Consider the following 15,563-nt stretch of genomic DNA (forward strand, 5'->3'; position numbering starts at 1 on the left):
AAGACTCAATCCAGGTTACAGGAGTAAAACCATAACATTGGTTCTTCTGTCAATAAAACAAAGTTTTGAAAACTTACCCCTGACCAGTTCAAGTGCAACTTTGCTGTGTAGCACAGATTATACAGGGGTTGTCAGTGGTGCAGTGGTAGAGTTGCTGCCTTACAGTGCCAAAGAACATGGTTCAAAGGGCCTGTTTCCACGCTGTATCGCTAAAGTCCATAGCATGAAATATACATACCCATTCACTATAATTGTTTATTGACAAGATAATTTTTAATACATCTTCGTGGACGTATAATTATAATTTTTATCATTTGGTTTGAATTAGATTAATTCTGTTACAAGTCTCCAGTCCTTGAATTGAATTCACACTTGATTTCCTAAGTTATTATAGTGTCAGGTTAATGGAATCGCAGTGCGGGAAGATTATGTAAATCATCTTGCGTGGGCTGGTTCTGACAAACAATTTAATGTGTGGTTTGTTTTTTCTGTAAAATCATTGAGTTCAAGACAGCAGACTTTCCACGAAATAGCAATGAAACACGCAGAACACTCTTTGCAATGTTTTCATCTGCTGCTTTTGATTGCAAATCTTTTTCATTGAGGAAAGCTTGATGACAAGACAACAAGGACAATCAAACAACATTCAACAAAAAAACATGATAACATTAATTTGTTTACAAAACCAAAGGTTTTTGTCTGCAGTCTTCCATTTCACTTCAGGAACTACATTTCAGTCAAATTCGAAAGGTTCGAAGAATATTAAATAATTAGCTGAAGCAAGGGTCACATGTGGAGATCCACATCACAAACTTTCAGGAACAGGTTCGGATTGCATTTTCACTGAGAAGTGGTACAAAGGCAATGGGGCATGGGAAGTATGTTGTTTCGGGGAATTTGCTTAGCTCTCTCCACCACTCAATATTCTCAAACATTTTGGGGTAGAAACCTATATTTAATCTTGAGAAAAGGTGAGAAGTTGTCAGTAATGGTGTAACAAAAATATGATTAGAAGGTATCGCACTGGGCACCGAGATGGTTAATTCCAATGAGTCAAAGAAAAGCAAGGTTTTGTAGAAACAAGGAACTACGGATGCTTGTTAATGCAAATGGACATAAAATGCCGGAGTAACTCAATGTTTTCTTTGTTTGCAGATGGAAAGCTGAGAAGGGATGCGATAATTGCAAATATTAAGAGGCTTTGACAATAAGGGCAGTGCAGTGGCACAGAGGTAGAGTTGCTGCCTTACAGCACCTGAGTCCTGGGTTTGATCCTGACTCTGGATACATGAAGTTTGTATGTTGTCTCTGTGGGCTTTCTCTGGGTGCTCTGGTTTCTTCCCACATTCTAAAGACGTGCAGGATTAATTGGCTTCGGTAAAATTGTTCCTAGTGTAGACACAAAGTGCTGAGGTAACTCAGCGGGTCAGGCAGCATCTCTGGAGAAAAGGAACAGGTGACGTTTCGGATCAGAACCCTTCTACAGTTTGGAGGACTGAACTAGTGCACATGTCGGTGTGGACATGGTGGGACAAAGGGCCTGTTTCCAGCTGTATCTCTAAACTAAATTAAAGTCAATAATGTTTACAACTTCATGAAGACATCCATAAATAAAAAATGCCAATTATCTCTAAAACAGTAAACGAAGGTTCAGAGAAATTATTTTGCTTTGTACAATGTTAAGGAGTGGAATGCCCTTATATAGATTTTAAGTCATAGCGTGGCCCAGCATTGAAACAGGCCCCTTGGCCCACCACGTTAATGCAACCTTTTTTTCAACAACACTAATTTACCGCATGAGGTCTGCATTCTTCCATGTCTTGCCTATTCAAGTGATTTTATAAATGTCTCTTGAACGTAGTAATTTGAGTTCGCCATCTCCTCTGGCAGCACGTTGCAGATATCAGCCATGCTCCATCCAAAAACTTGCCTTTCACAGTGAGAAAAGTGCGAGTCTTTGGCTGCGAGTCTTCGGCGAGGAGGCTGAGGGAGGACACCACACCAAACGCTGGAGAGGGCGAGACGCAAGAACGAAATGTCAAGCAAGTTGATTCAATGTGAGGCTTGCAGGATGTGGGAGGTCAGGAACACTGCTGGTCCCTCTGGCTCCTACAAGTGTGAGAAGTGTACTCAGGTACAGTTCCTGAAGGACCGTGTTGGGGAACTGGAGAAGCAAGTGGATGACCTCAGGTTCATCCGAGAAACTGACAAGTCCTACAGTGAGATTGTTATACCAAAGGTACTGGAAGAGAGAAGGTGGGTGACGGTGAGAAAAGGAAGGAAACTTGGAGTGCAAAGGACCCCGGGCGTTGTGCCTCTTGAGAAGCTGTCGGGGAAGCTGTCGGGGAAGAAGACGCTACCACATTGAGCAGCAGAATGGCCTGCGAAGCAAAAAGTGCTGTTGAGGCAAAACCAAAGAGGCCAACGTCAGGCAACGCCGTGGTAGAAGGAGACTCCATTGTGAGAGGTGCGGACAGGGGTTTCTGCGGCAACAGACGGGATTCGAGGATGGTGTGCTGCCTCCCTGGTGCCAGGATCCAGGATGTCACGGACAGAGTGCAAAAAATCCTCAAGGGCGAAGGTGAACAGCCGGAAGTGGTAGTGCATGTTGGCACAACCGATGTCGGAAAAAAGGGGATGAATATTCTGCAGCGTGACTTTAGAAAGCTCGGAAAAGTGCTGAAAAGCAGGACCTCCAGGGTGGTTATCTCCAGTTTGCTTCCAGTTCCTCGTGCTGACGAGAGCAGGAACAGGGAGATACACAACCTGAATGTGTGGCTGAGGAAATGGTGCAGGGGGCAGTGATTTAGATTCTTAGATCACTGGGATCTGTTTTGGGGTTAGGGGGAATTGTACAAAAGGGACGGATTGCACCTTAACAGGTGGGGGACCAGCATTCTGGCGGGCAGGTTTGCCACTGCTACACGGGTGGTTTTAAACTAAATAGGGGGGGGGGGGTGTCAAATGGGATAGTCAAGAATGGATTTAAAGGGAAAGAGAGTAAAGGGATAGTTAATGACCCCAGAATTAATGGGAAAGAAAGCTCACAAAGGGATAGGAGAGTATGGCCAAGTGTAATAGGGATCGATATGAAGGGTGAGATGAGTAAGGAATTGAAAGTATTGTATATAAATGCGCAAAGTATAAGAAGTAAAGTAGATGTGCTTGAGGCTCAGTTAGAGGTTGGTAGATATGACATTGTGGGGATTACAGAGACGTGGCTGCAGGAGGATCGGGCCTGGGAACTTAATATTCAGGGTTTTACATCCTATAGAAAGGACAGGCAGGTGGGCAGAGGCGGTGGGGTAGTCTGCTGGTGAAGGATGAAATTCAGTCCCTTGCGAGGGAAGACATAAGGACTGACGAGGTAGAGTCACTGTAGATTGAGTTGAGGAATTGTAAAGGCAAGAAGACACTAATTGGTGTTATCTGCAGACCCCCAAATGGTAGCCCGGATGTAGGGTGTAAGATGCAGCAGGAGTTAAAACTGGCATGAAAGAAAGGTAATGCCACTGTGGTGATGGGCGATTTCAATATGCAGGTAGACTGGGAAAATCAGGTTGGTTCTGGACCCAAGAAAGAGAGTTTGTAGAGTGCCTCCGAGTTGGATTCTTAAAGCAGCTTGTAATGGAGCCTACCAGAGAAAAGGCAATTCTGCATTTAGTGTTGTCCAATGAACCAGATTTGATAAGAGAACTCGAGGTAAAGGAACCGCTTGGAGGTAGTGATCATAAAATGATTAGTTTTAAACTGCAATTTGAGAAGGAGAAGGTTAAATCGGAAGTGTCAGTGTAGCAGTTGAACAAAGGGGACTATGAAGGCATGAGAGAGGAGCTGACCAAGGTTGACTGGAAAGGGATCCTAGCAGGAATGACAGTGGAACAGCAATGGCAGGAATTTCTGGGCATAATCCGGAAGACGCAGGATCATTTCATTCCAAAAAGGAAGAAAGATTCTAAGGGGAGTAAGAGGCAACTGTGGCTGACAAGGGAAGTTAGGGATGGAATAAAACTAAAAGAAAAGATGTATAACACAGCAAAGAGTAGCCGGAAGCCAGAGGATTGGGAAACTTTCATAGGACAACAGAAGGTAACAAAACGGGCAATACGGGCTGAAAAGATGAAGTACGAGGGGAAGCTGGCCAAGAATATAAAGAAGGACAGTAAAAGCTTCTTTAGATATGTTAAGAGAAAAAGAGTAGCAAAATCAAATGTGGGTCCCTTGAAGGCAGACACGGGTGAAATTATTATGCAATGGCAGAAGAGTTGAACAGCTACTCCGGATCTGTCTTCACTAAGGAAGCCAAACAATCTCCAAGAAGTACTCGAGGACAGAGGATCTAGGGGGGTAGAGGAACTGAAATAAATTTTCATTAGGCGAGAAATAGTATTGGGTAGACTAATGGGACTGAAGGATGATAAATCCCTTGGGCCTGATGGTCTGCATCCCAGGGTCCTCAGGGAGGTGGCTCTAGAAATAGTGGACGCATTGGTGATCATTTTCCAATGTTCAATAGATTCAGGATCAGTTCCTGTGGATTGGAGGATAGCTAATGTTATCCCACTTTTCAAGAAAGGACGCGAGAGAGAGAAAACGGGGAATTACAGACCAGTTAGCCAGACTTCGGTGGTGGGAAAGATGCTGGAGTCAATTATTAAAGAGGTAATAACGATGCATTTGGATAGCGGTAAAAGGATAAGTCCAAGTCAGCATGGATTTATGAAAGGGAAATCATGCTTGACTAATCTTCTGGAATTTTTTGAGGACGTGACAAGTAAAATGGATGAAGGGGAGCCAGTGGATGAAGTGTATCTAGACTTTCAGAAAGCATTTGATAAGGTTTGATAAGGTTTGATAAGGTTTGATAAGCATTTGTATGTTCTCCCCGTTAACCTGTATGGGGGGATTTCTCCGGTAGCTCCGGTTTCCTCCCACACTTCAAAGACATACAGGTTTTGTAGATTAATTGGCTTGGTACAATTGTAAATTGTCCCGAGTGTGCATAGAATAGTGTAAGTGTGTGGGGATCGCTGGACGGCACTGACTCTGTTTCTGCACTGTATCTCAAAGCTAAACTCAAGTGCACTGCCATACATGAACATAGCATTCCTACAGTAGACCAGAGAGAGCCAGGAAAGTCGGCCGCGGGGCTTTCCAGCGCCCGGTGCAGCTCGGCCGTGGGACCTTCCATCTCCTTGCGGGGGCTGTGCGGGTCGGTCGCCTCGGTAGGGGTCGAGCTGTCTGTCCGTGGGAGGGGCATGGGGGAAGAGAGAGGAAGTTTTTTTGCCTTCCATCACAGTGAGGGGGTGTTTGGAGTCACTGTGATGGATGTTTGTGTTGGGTTTGTGTGTCTTGTGTTCTCTTTTTTTTGCTCTGTGACTGCTGGCAAATGAATTTCGTTCGGTATCGAATGACAATAAAGGTATTCTGTATTCTGTATTCTGTAAGCAGGCATTGGTGAATAATGACATGTGCTCAGCATTGTTGCCTTGCAAAGTGGAATAATGAACTAGCATTCTCTGTGTGGCTTCCACTCCAGTTAAAGGCCCGAGAACAAGTTATTGCCGGACAACAAATGCACACGGGTCCATTACCAGAATGAATCAGCATCTTCAAGAAATGATTACAGAACAGACTACATAACTTACAAATTAGCCACTGGGTTTGAAAAAGGTGCATCCACAATATCTCAGGAGATTTCCCCCTGTTATCAGGCTTCCAAAAGGCTTTTTCATGAGTTAGGACACTGCCCAATTGACCACTACCTCTTTGCAGACATTGGAGGTGTTGCACTATAATGCTGTGAACTATAATGTGCATTCTGTATGTTTCCCTTCACTCTCCCTACTGTCCTTGACATTGACTTGATTGTATTCATGTGTTGTATTATCTGATTTGATGGTAGAGCATGCAAAACAAACTTTTCACTGTACCTCAGTAGACGAGGCAATGATAAACCTAAACGTTCAACAAAAATTAGTATTGTTTCAACAATAGTTTAAAAAAAACACAACATGAAAGTAGTGAGGCTATCAAAGGCCCCCCTCTATTTTCAGTCTGAAGAAGGGTTCCGATTTGAAACATCACCTATTCCTTTTCTCCAGAGACACTGCATGACCCGCCGAGTTACTCCAGCATTTTGTATCTTTCCTTTATTAATTCTGATCCATTTCGCTATGAGGTTTTGTTATTGCAAAATGTTATGCACTTTGTGTCTTGCTTAAGATTCCAGCATCTGCAGTTTTTTGGATCTCAATTTAAAATAGTAAAGTTTTGTTCAGGTTACATGAGGTGTTTATTGGATTGCATTTAAAGCGTTATTTATAGTACTGGTTGGTATTTTGAAATGATACAGAAGCTCCAATGTGGCTGCAAGAATGATTGTCAATGTTGATCTCTGAAGTGTTAAGTATACCCATTAAAAAAGATTCAGCTAATAGGTCTGGTAACAGAAGAATTAAAATTACTGGACTGACAACCAAGATGCCCAGAATGATAATCCAGAGGCATGAGGTCAAATCATTTGGGAATTTAAACACAGTTAATTAAATCTCATAAAGGAAGGCATTATTAATAATAATCACTGCAAAACTGTTGGATTGCCAGAAAAAAATCAATTCACATATATCCTTAAGGGAAGAATTTGTTTTTCGTATCCACTCAGGCGTAAATATGACTTCAGAGCTGCAACAAGGTGGTTAACTCTTAATCTTTTCACTTTAGAGGTACAGGGTGAAAACAGATCCTTCATCCCACCGAGTCCACGCCGACTAGCAATCACCCCATACTCTAACACTATCCTACATGCAAGAGACAATTTATAATTTTACTGAAGCCAATTAACCTGCAAACCTGCACGTCTTTGGGAGGATTAGTCCCACATATGTGTGTTTGGGCCAAATCCTTCCAAACCTTACCTATCCATGAGATGTTATCTTACGACCATCATGGCGAAGATGCTGAGGAACGTTTCCTCATTGGGAATCTATAAATGGAAGGAACAATGTCAGGAATATTGGGTCACTAATTTCAGACGGAGATGAGGAAAAATGATTTCTCTCAGTCATTTAGCGTGGAAAGAGGCCCTTCAGCCCAACTAACCCATGAAGTGAGTCATGTAACTTTGGAATTCCCGACTTCAAATAGTTGAGAAGGCAGAGTCCATGACCCTATGGTGGAGAGAGACTGTTTTGATCTATCGAGAAAATCGAGAAAGTCGAGTTTTGGCCAAGATCATGCCAGCTAGCACTATTAACTGGAGGACTGATATGGCATTTAATGCATTTTTATGATTTTTCATAGTGATCTTTAAAATTATGTAATATCTTGATATAGACCATGTGTGCAAATAATTTGACAGGAAGAACAAAACTGAGTGTCAAAGTACGATAATAAGAATGGAACTGAATACTCCCTAAATAATAATAATAATAATAATGATAATAATAATAATAATAATAATAATAATAATAATAATAATAATAATAATAATAATAATAATAATAATATTCATTTATTGTCATTGCAACGAGTACAACGAAATTAAAAAATAGCCAATCCTGATATATAATATCTTTCCCATATCTTTCCCATGGGAATAAAGAGATTTCAGAGCCTGTTACCATGGGAAGTTGGTCAGGTGAATAAACATATTTAAGAAAAAGCTGGATGAACATTAAAAGGGGAATGGAACAGAAGTGAATAACTTGGATGAGAAAAGGTGTGAATATGCTGGACAAACACTACCAGGAATTGGATGGATTTTGTTTAGTTTAGAGATACAGCGTAGAAACAGATCCTTCGCCCCACAGTGTCCACGCTGACCAGTGATCTCCGAATACTAGCATTATCCTAAACACAAGGGACAACTACAATCTTTACCAAAGCCAATTAACCTACAAACCTGTATGTCTTTGGAGTGTGGGAGGAAACCAGAGCACCCGGGGAAAACCCAAGTGGTCACGGGGCGAAGGTGCAAACTCCGTACAGACAGCACCCATAGTCAGGATTGAACCCAGGCCTCTGCCGCTGTAAGGCAGCAACTCTACCACCACGTCACCGTGCTGACCAAACAGCTCAATTCAACTCTCTGTGTTTCATGCAGAAAGAGAAACTGTGGTAATATTTTTTTTAAACTCCATTAAGTGACTTATACAAAAGTCAATATGAACGGTCTAAGAAAGCACTGGAATTCGAGTTTCCATAATTCACCTCAATTTAATTAACTTGCTGCATAAAATATAAATGGTATAACTTGTCCAGAGAAATCAGGTTCACTTTTCTGTAACAACTATTCAATTTTCGAAGACTGAGGTGAAGATACTGATTAAGTTGTTATGCATGCTTGTCCTGCTGGATCAAAGTGATAACTGGAAGGGAAGAGAAGAGGGGAAAACTAACATGCATAATTCCAGAGCTGATTTTGGTTATCAAGTTAATGGCAATGCTACCAATGATTCCAAATGAAGATGAACAGAATGTAAATTACTCAAATTGGACTCCTAAAGAAAAGTCTTTGTTTTAGAGATACAGCGCGGAGACAGGCCCTTCGACCCAGAGAGCCTGCGTCGACCAGCGATCACCCACACACTAGTTCTATCCCACACACAAGGGACAATTTGCAGAATCCAATTCACCTACAATCCTGCACCAGTTTGGAAAATGACAGGAAAACGGAGCAGCCAGAGAAAACCCACGCGGTCGTAGGGAGAACGTACAAACTCTCTACAGACAGCAACCACAGACAGGATCAAACACGGGTCACTGGCGCTGAAAGGCAGCAACTCTACTGCTGCACCATCGTGCCACCTAATTTCAGCCTTGGGAGCAAAAACAAAGTCATTTATGATTTTTGTCACCTGCTTGTCAGTTTCACCATTTAATATGTAATTTTGAGGGTCTGAAGTAAAACCTAACTAAATTTCAAACACTCATTATTGCGACTTAAAAAGGTGTAGCAATACTTTGGAGAAACACAGTTTTCCCATTGTGACATGTAGCATCATATAGAGAAAGTTATTTCTGTGAGAACGTTTAAACGTTGCTTGTTAAAGGCAGTTGACAAAGAAGCTCTCTATCACAGAGGCTCTTTCTGAGCTCCCTACCATCACAGATACATTCATCCAACACATCCACTCAAGAGCACCCAGGTACATTGAACAGACTAACCACCAGTAATGGACAACCTCCTGTAATTTTGGGGACAGAAATAGCTCCTCCTTTGTCACACTGTTTCAGCGGGACATTGTGACGGACTTTAACCCATAACGTTTGCTCAGGTCTGCCTCAACCACACAATAAATCAGAAGCAATTTGGTGCCTCCATTTAACAGTCACCATTCTCCCAAGTTTAGATAATGTGCCTTAATAATTGGAGTTTAAAATGAGAGTTTGCCAGAGGTATCGCAGTTTACAACCAGGGACACAATCGTTTTGCCCTCACATTAAGGCTAGTCATAGTAACTGTAGCATACCAGCAATTCCTTTGATTACTACTTCACTCATTCCACTCGCCGGGGTGTCGCCTGTATGGTCGTGAGTCGTCTCCAAAGAGTCGTAGCGTTTTTCTGGTCACCGCTGGATTTTGAAATGTTTACAAAATTTCGGTCACTGTTGGTTTGTCGCCAATGATTGTAGCTTGACATCTCCTGACATACGTGCTGTCGTAGGTTGTCGACAGGTGACGGAGGTTATTGCCGGTGCTGACTTCGGTGAATTCCATTGGCGACTACTTACGTCAATCTACGACAGTAACCTGTGTTAAAACCGGAGGCCAAAATGAAGTGGATTGTCTTCAGTTGTCGCCAACAGGGTCGTACCTTGTCTGGGCAGACGTAGGTTGACTTCAGTTGTCATAGGTTGTTGCCTGTGTGGTTGTAGGTTGGCGTAGGCACGGTCGTAGGTTGACGTCCTAAGTCGCAACGATTGGGTCGCCGGTTGTCGGTAGCTTGCCGTAGCTTGACATCGACTAGGTGGTAGGTTGTTGTAGCTTGTCATAGACATTGTCGTGGGGGGGTCCAATCGCCGATTTTTCGGCAACCTGCTACAACTATGACAGTCGTCCAAAAAAATCGCCTAAGTGGGACAGGCCGTTCCTCCTGTGTCTCAGTGATTTTCCCTCCATCTTTAGGTTTAGAACAGCGCTCTGAGAATTCCGTAATTTATACTATTCAGTAACCTTGCTATCAATGAAATAATTCATTTTGACATACCAGGGTTGAGATAATGTTCAGGCTTAGGCTGATAAACAGAAGCAATATCTGTGGTATTTAAGTGCCAGGGAATGGCTTCCCTTAAGTCAGCCATCTTCCCTGAGTTTAGAGTAGATTTTCTGTATGGACAGTGGTATTGCATTCTGGAAACATGATTGCTTTTAACATGAATCTGTTTTGTAAAAAAATCCAATAATATTTCATTAAATTTATTTCCATTGAGCACGTCTTCCTCATTTGCTTTGTTTACTGCCCGCTTGCTCGGATGCCCACTAAAATGAATCCAGAATCATTAATGAAGACAGTTTATGGCCATTATGATAATAAATCAATATAATTGAAAATTGGATTTCTTAACTTGCTGCTGCCAGCATATTTATAATCAATAGTGAACATTCACCAATTGCAATTTTGGGTTGGGTGGGGGGTAAAAATCACCATTTATGTTTTTGTGTCAACTGCTTATCAGTTTCACCATTTAATATTTAATTTCAAGGGACTGGGGAAAAAGATAACTGATTTGGAAGCACTCTCCAGGGCAGCACAGTGGCGCAGCGGTAGATTTGCTGCCTTACTGTACCGGAGACTCGGGTTCGATCCTGACTATGGGTGCTGTCTGCACAGAGTTTATACGTTCTTCCCGTGAGTGTGTGTGGTTCCGACAATGTGCTCCAGACATGAGGTGCTTGCTCTTATTCTCTTATTCGTATTACTGCATTATCAAAGCACTGCGTCCATTTTTTCCTGTCCACGTCCATCAATAAATGAGGTATACAAACATCTTTGGAATCATCCATTGCCATAGACGGATGTGGAGGCCAAGTCAATGGATATTTTTTGAGGCGGAGATTGATAGATTCTCGATTAGTACGGGTGTCAGGAGTTATGGGGAGCAGGTGGGAGAATGGGATTGAGAGGGAAAGATAGGTCAGCCATGATTGAACGGCAGAGTAGACTTGATGGGCCAAATGGCCGAATTCTGCTCCTAGAATGTATGAAAATCTGGCAATACTGGACAACAGAAAACAATTATAAACACTTGCCCTAAAGTTCAGCACGATAAAATGACCTAGACTGCCAACTTCCAGCAAAGAGTTGTCAAATAAAAAATTCCACAGAGTTGAAATAGTAAGTAGCAATCAAAGTTGATATAAATGAAAAACTGTGAAAGCATTCCCTGTCCACCACCAGTCTTTATTTGTTGGGATTACAGAAGATGATCTCCTGTTTGGGTTTAAAACTTTACAAGATGAATGAGATTGCAGAGTAATTATAGTATATTGTGTGCAGCGGGATCTTCACGATGTTTACCAGCAAATACCATTCATAAGCCCTTCACATTTTCGTTGAAAGACAAATATTTTGACGTTCTATTTTGATTGGAAACCTCATGCCCAATCGACCCATCTGCTTCCTCTGACATTCTCTCACATGGCCACAGCTGCCACACAAGCCAGCAGAAACATCAGTGGCTGCCAATGAAGGCGATGTGTGGTTCACCACAGTATATACCGGGCACAAGCCAGAGAGATTAACAAATACGCAGTTAGCCTTTAGCCTTCAATGCATGGAGTGAGCAAGCTGCTATTCAGTAATCCGCTCCAAGGAAACATTTCATATCCTCTGACACGCAACCAGACGTTGAAGACATGATTAGTATTCCAGTTAAGTATTTATATATACCCTCATTTTCTGTCTCTTTCCACCCACTTTCTGTCAGCTTTCCCCATTACACTGTCTTGAGCCAGTTTCCCTATTAATGTGGAAGCAAAGAACTGCAGATGATGGTTTTTTTTTTTACCAAAGATAGACACAATATGCTGGAGCAACTCAGCATCTCTGGTGAAAAAGGAAGGGTGACGTTTTGGATCGAGACCCTTCTTCCAATTGTAGGGAAGCACTAGTCAGTGTGGACTCGGCGGGCCAAAGGTCCTGTTTCAGCACTGTAACTCAAAACTGAAATAAACTAAAGTGGGATATGAGCATTCCCCTTTGTTCATGGATGCTCAAGTTACTGAATCAGGCCATGAGGAACCATATTCTTACCGTCTCCTGTACAACTCTGGGAGTTCAATAGAGTATTGAGAGACCTGCCGAATCTCCTCAATCTTCCGTGGAAGCAAAGGCATTGATGAGCTTGTTTTGTGATTCATCAACATGCTTGGCCCAAGACAGATATCCATAGATATACACATTCAGGAACTTAAAGCTCTTGGCTCTTCCCACCGTCATCTCACCAACAAAGACAAGTTTGTGGATCCTCGGTTATTCCCTCCCAAAATCAACAATCAGCTCCTGGAATAGACACAAAACTGGAGTAACTCAGCAGGACTGGAGAGAAGGAATGGGTGACGTTTCGGGTCGAGACCCTTCTTCCGACTGAAAGTCAGGACAGAGGGAAACAAGAAGTATAGAAGGTACATCGAACAAATGAATGAAAGATATGCAAAAAGCAAAAATGATCAAGGAAAGGTGGAGCCCATAATGATCTATTGTTGGCTGTGGGGAAGATGATAACTAGGCGTACAAACAGTGAAACTCAATAGTGACAGTGAAACTAGTACAACGACTAGGGAGGTGGATGGACTGAGGGAGAGGGGATGCAAGGGTTACTTGAAGTTAGAGAAATCGATATTCATACCGAAGGTAGCCACAAAATGCTGAAGTAAGTCAACGGGTCAGGCAGCATCTCGGGAGAGAAGGATTCCTTCTCTCCTGAGATGCTGCCTGACCCGCTGAGTTACTCCAGCATTTTGTGTCTACCTTCGATTTAAACCAGCATCTGCAGTTTTTTTTCCTACCTATCACTATTCATACTGCTGGGTTGTAAGCTGCCAAAGCAAAATATGAGGTGCTGTTCCTCCAAATTGCATTTGGCCTCACTCTGACAATGGCGGTGACCCAGGACTGCAAGTGCCTGACTTCACACCAGGTAACAATACCTCATTCATGGCAGTCCGTCACCACGATGTAGAATGAAGGAATTCAGCCATTTCATTTGTCAAAATCTATCCAAGGCTATAACTAGGTCACAAACCAACCATGCAATATAATTGATGCTCCCCCTGTGGTTGCAGGTTATAAGAGGGGAGAGAGAAAAAAAAGATCATTATTTCAAGAGACACAAACAAGGCTTCCAGAAGATTTTTTAAGATGACTTGAATGTTATTAATGATTTTGTACCTCCCTGCTGACAAAGTTGAACACTTTGGGAATTATTTCACCAAGGTGTTGTTCTTTAAATCAGTGAGTTGAGAAAACATGAAAAATAGAGTAAGATGAACTGACAGTTTCACTGTCGTTCACTCGATGTGTCATATCTCCCTTAAGCCATCACATTTTAAAGCTGTAATTATTCATTTTCATTCACGCTATGTAAAACAAGGCTCAGCTAGGCTTATATTAAATGCAAAATTGAAGCCCATGATGAACAAACTAAAATGCAATATAAACGGCCTGCAGGACACATGATGCTTAGTATTGGTGTTGGTATTGGTTTATTATCGCCATGTGCAAGAGATACAGTGAAGGATTTGTGTTGCATGCCATCCAAGCAAATCATACTAGACACAAGCTAGTCAGATAGCACAAAGGAAAGAAAATAAACAGAATGCAGAACATAATGTAGCAGCCACAGAGAAAGTACAGATAAAATTGTGAGGGCTGCAACAAGGTAGATTGGAGGATTGGGAATCCATCCTTGGCATACGAGAGGTTTGTTCAAGAATCTAATAACAGTGGGGATGAAACTGTTATTGAATCATGGTACATGCTTTCAAGCTTTTGTACCATCCGCCTGCTGGAAGAGAGGAGAAGAGTGTATGACTCAGCTTCACACAGTTTTTGAATAACCTTGGCATGTGTTCCACCCAACTGCAGTGTATTTTTCGTCATGTCAGCAGAAACTGATACCACCGCAGATATAGTGTGCAGTTGAGGGCAGCATATCTCAAGCTAAATTCATAGAGGGTTAGCGTACTTTGTAATTAGCTCACGAGGGTGGAAATTTCACCAATCTTTTTGGACACCAAGTGAAGTCCCGCAGTTCAATTTTTTACTGAATCGCCCAGCAGCCTCTCTGCTCTAACTCTGTTACCATCGGCAAATTTGAGAGGGCATTTATTAATTGATTCGCATTTATTGATAGGTTGATGACCCCTGGTGGCGATGGGGGTCAGGAGAATCAGGGCAGTTTTGCGTGGCATGTAAAAGAGTTTCGGTGATGAGAAAAAGAAGCAGGGGATGGGATTAACAAGAGACAATGTAGGCAGTATGAAATAATATGGAAACTAAATTAATAAATAGCATGGTGGCACAGCGGTAGAGTTGCTGCTTTACAGCGAATGCAGCGCCGGAGACTCAAGTTCGATCCTGACTACGGGCGCCGTCTGTACGGAGTTTGTACGTTCTCCCTGTGACCTTGCGTGGGTTTTCTCCAAGATCTTCGGTTTCCTCCCACACTCCAAAGACGTACAGGTTTGTAGGTTAATTGACTGGGTAAATGTAAAAATTGTCCCTAGTGTGTGTAGGACAGTGTTAATGTGCGGGGATCGCTGGACGGCGCGGACTCATGACGTTTGATCATGAGTACGGGTGCTGTCTGTACGGAGTTTGCTCATTGTCCCCATGACCGCATGGGTTTTCCCCGGGTGCTTTGGCTTCCTCCCACATATTAAAGACATACAGGGCCTGTTTCCGAGCTGTATCTCTAAACTAAAACTAAAAAGCAATGAAAATGGAAAAAAACACTATGCAAGTGAATAGTTGTTTTTCCATTTGTTTAAGAGCATATGTGCTCCCATCAAATTGTTCTGTTCACCATTGCAATTGTGGCATTACTAACCAAACACAAAGAGTTTAATGTTGAATAATAAGCATTTGTACAATAGCACTGCGTAACATTTCCAGGTGACGGAGAGTTGGAATAAAACCAAGATCCAAAGATTAAAGATCGAGAGGCTGACATTCAATTAGATTTGTAACATCAGAGTCCTCACCATTTCTAACAGTAGGGATCTTCATGTGTAGGAAGGAACTGCAATGATTGTATGGTAACAACATTTTGTTCAAACTTTTTTTGAATGACAAATAAATTCAATTCAATTCAATTGCTGGTTTATACCAAAGATGGACACAAAATGCTGGAGCAACTCTGCGGGTCAGGCTGCATCTCTGGAGAAAAAGAATAGGTGACATTTTGGATCGAGACCCTCCTTCAGAAGGGTCTCGACGTGAAACGTCACCTACTCCTTTTCTCCAGCGATGCTGTCTGACCCGCTGAGTAACTCCAGCCTTTTGTGTCTATCTTCGGTTTAAACCAGCATCTGCCGTTCCTTCCAACACATTACGTCT

General features: G+C 42.3%; 1 protein-coding gene across 1 annotated transcript in view; it reads right to left on the reverse strand.

Moving 5' to 3' along the window:
* The window catches only part of lsamp (limbic system associated membrane protein), a 1,629,956-nt gene that overhangs the window by 1,004,892 nt on the left and 609,501 nt on the right, over nucleotides 1-15,563 (reverse strand). The window lies entirely within an intron of this gene.

This window comes from Rhinoraja longicauda, chromosome 12 (assembly GCF_053455715.1).
Source record: "Rhinoraja longicauda isolate Sanriku21f chromosome 12, sRhiLon1.1, whole genome shotgun sequence".
Taxonomy (NCBI): Eukaryota; Metazoa; Chordata; class Chondrichthyes; order Rajiformes; family Arhynchobatidae; genus Rhinoraja; species Rhinoraja longicauda.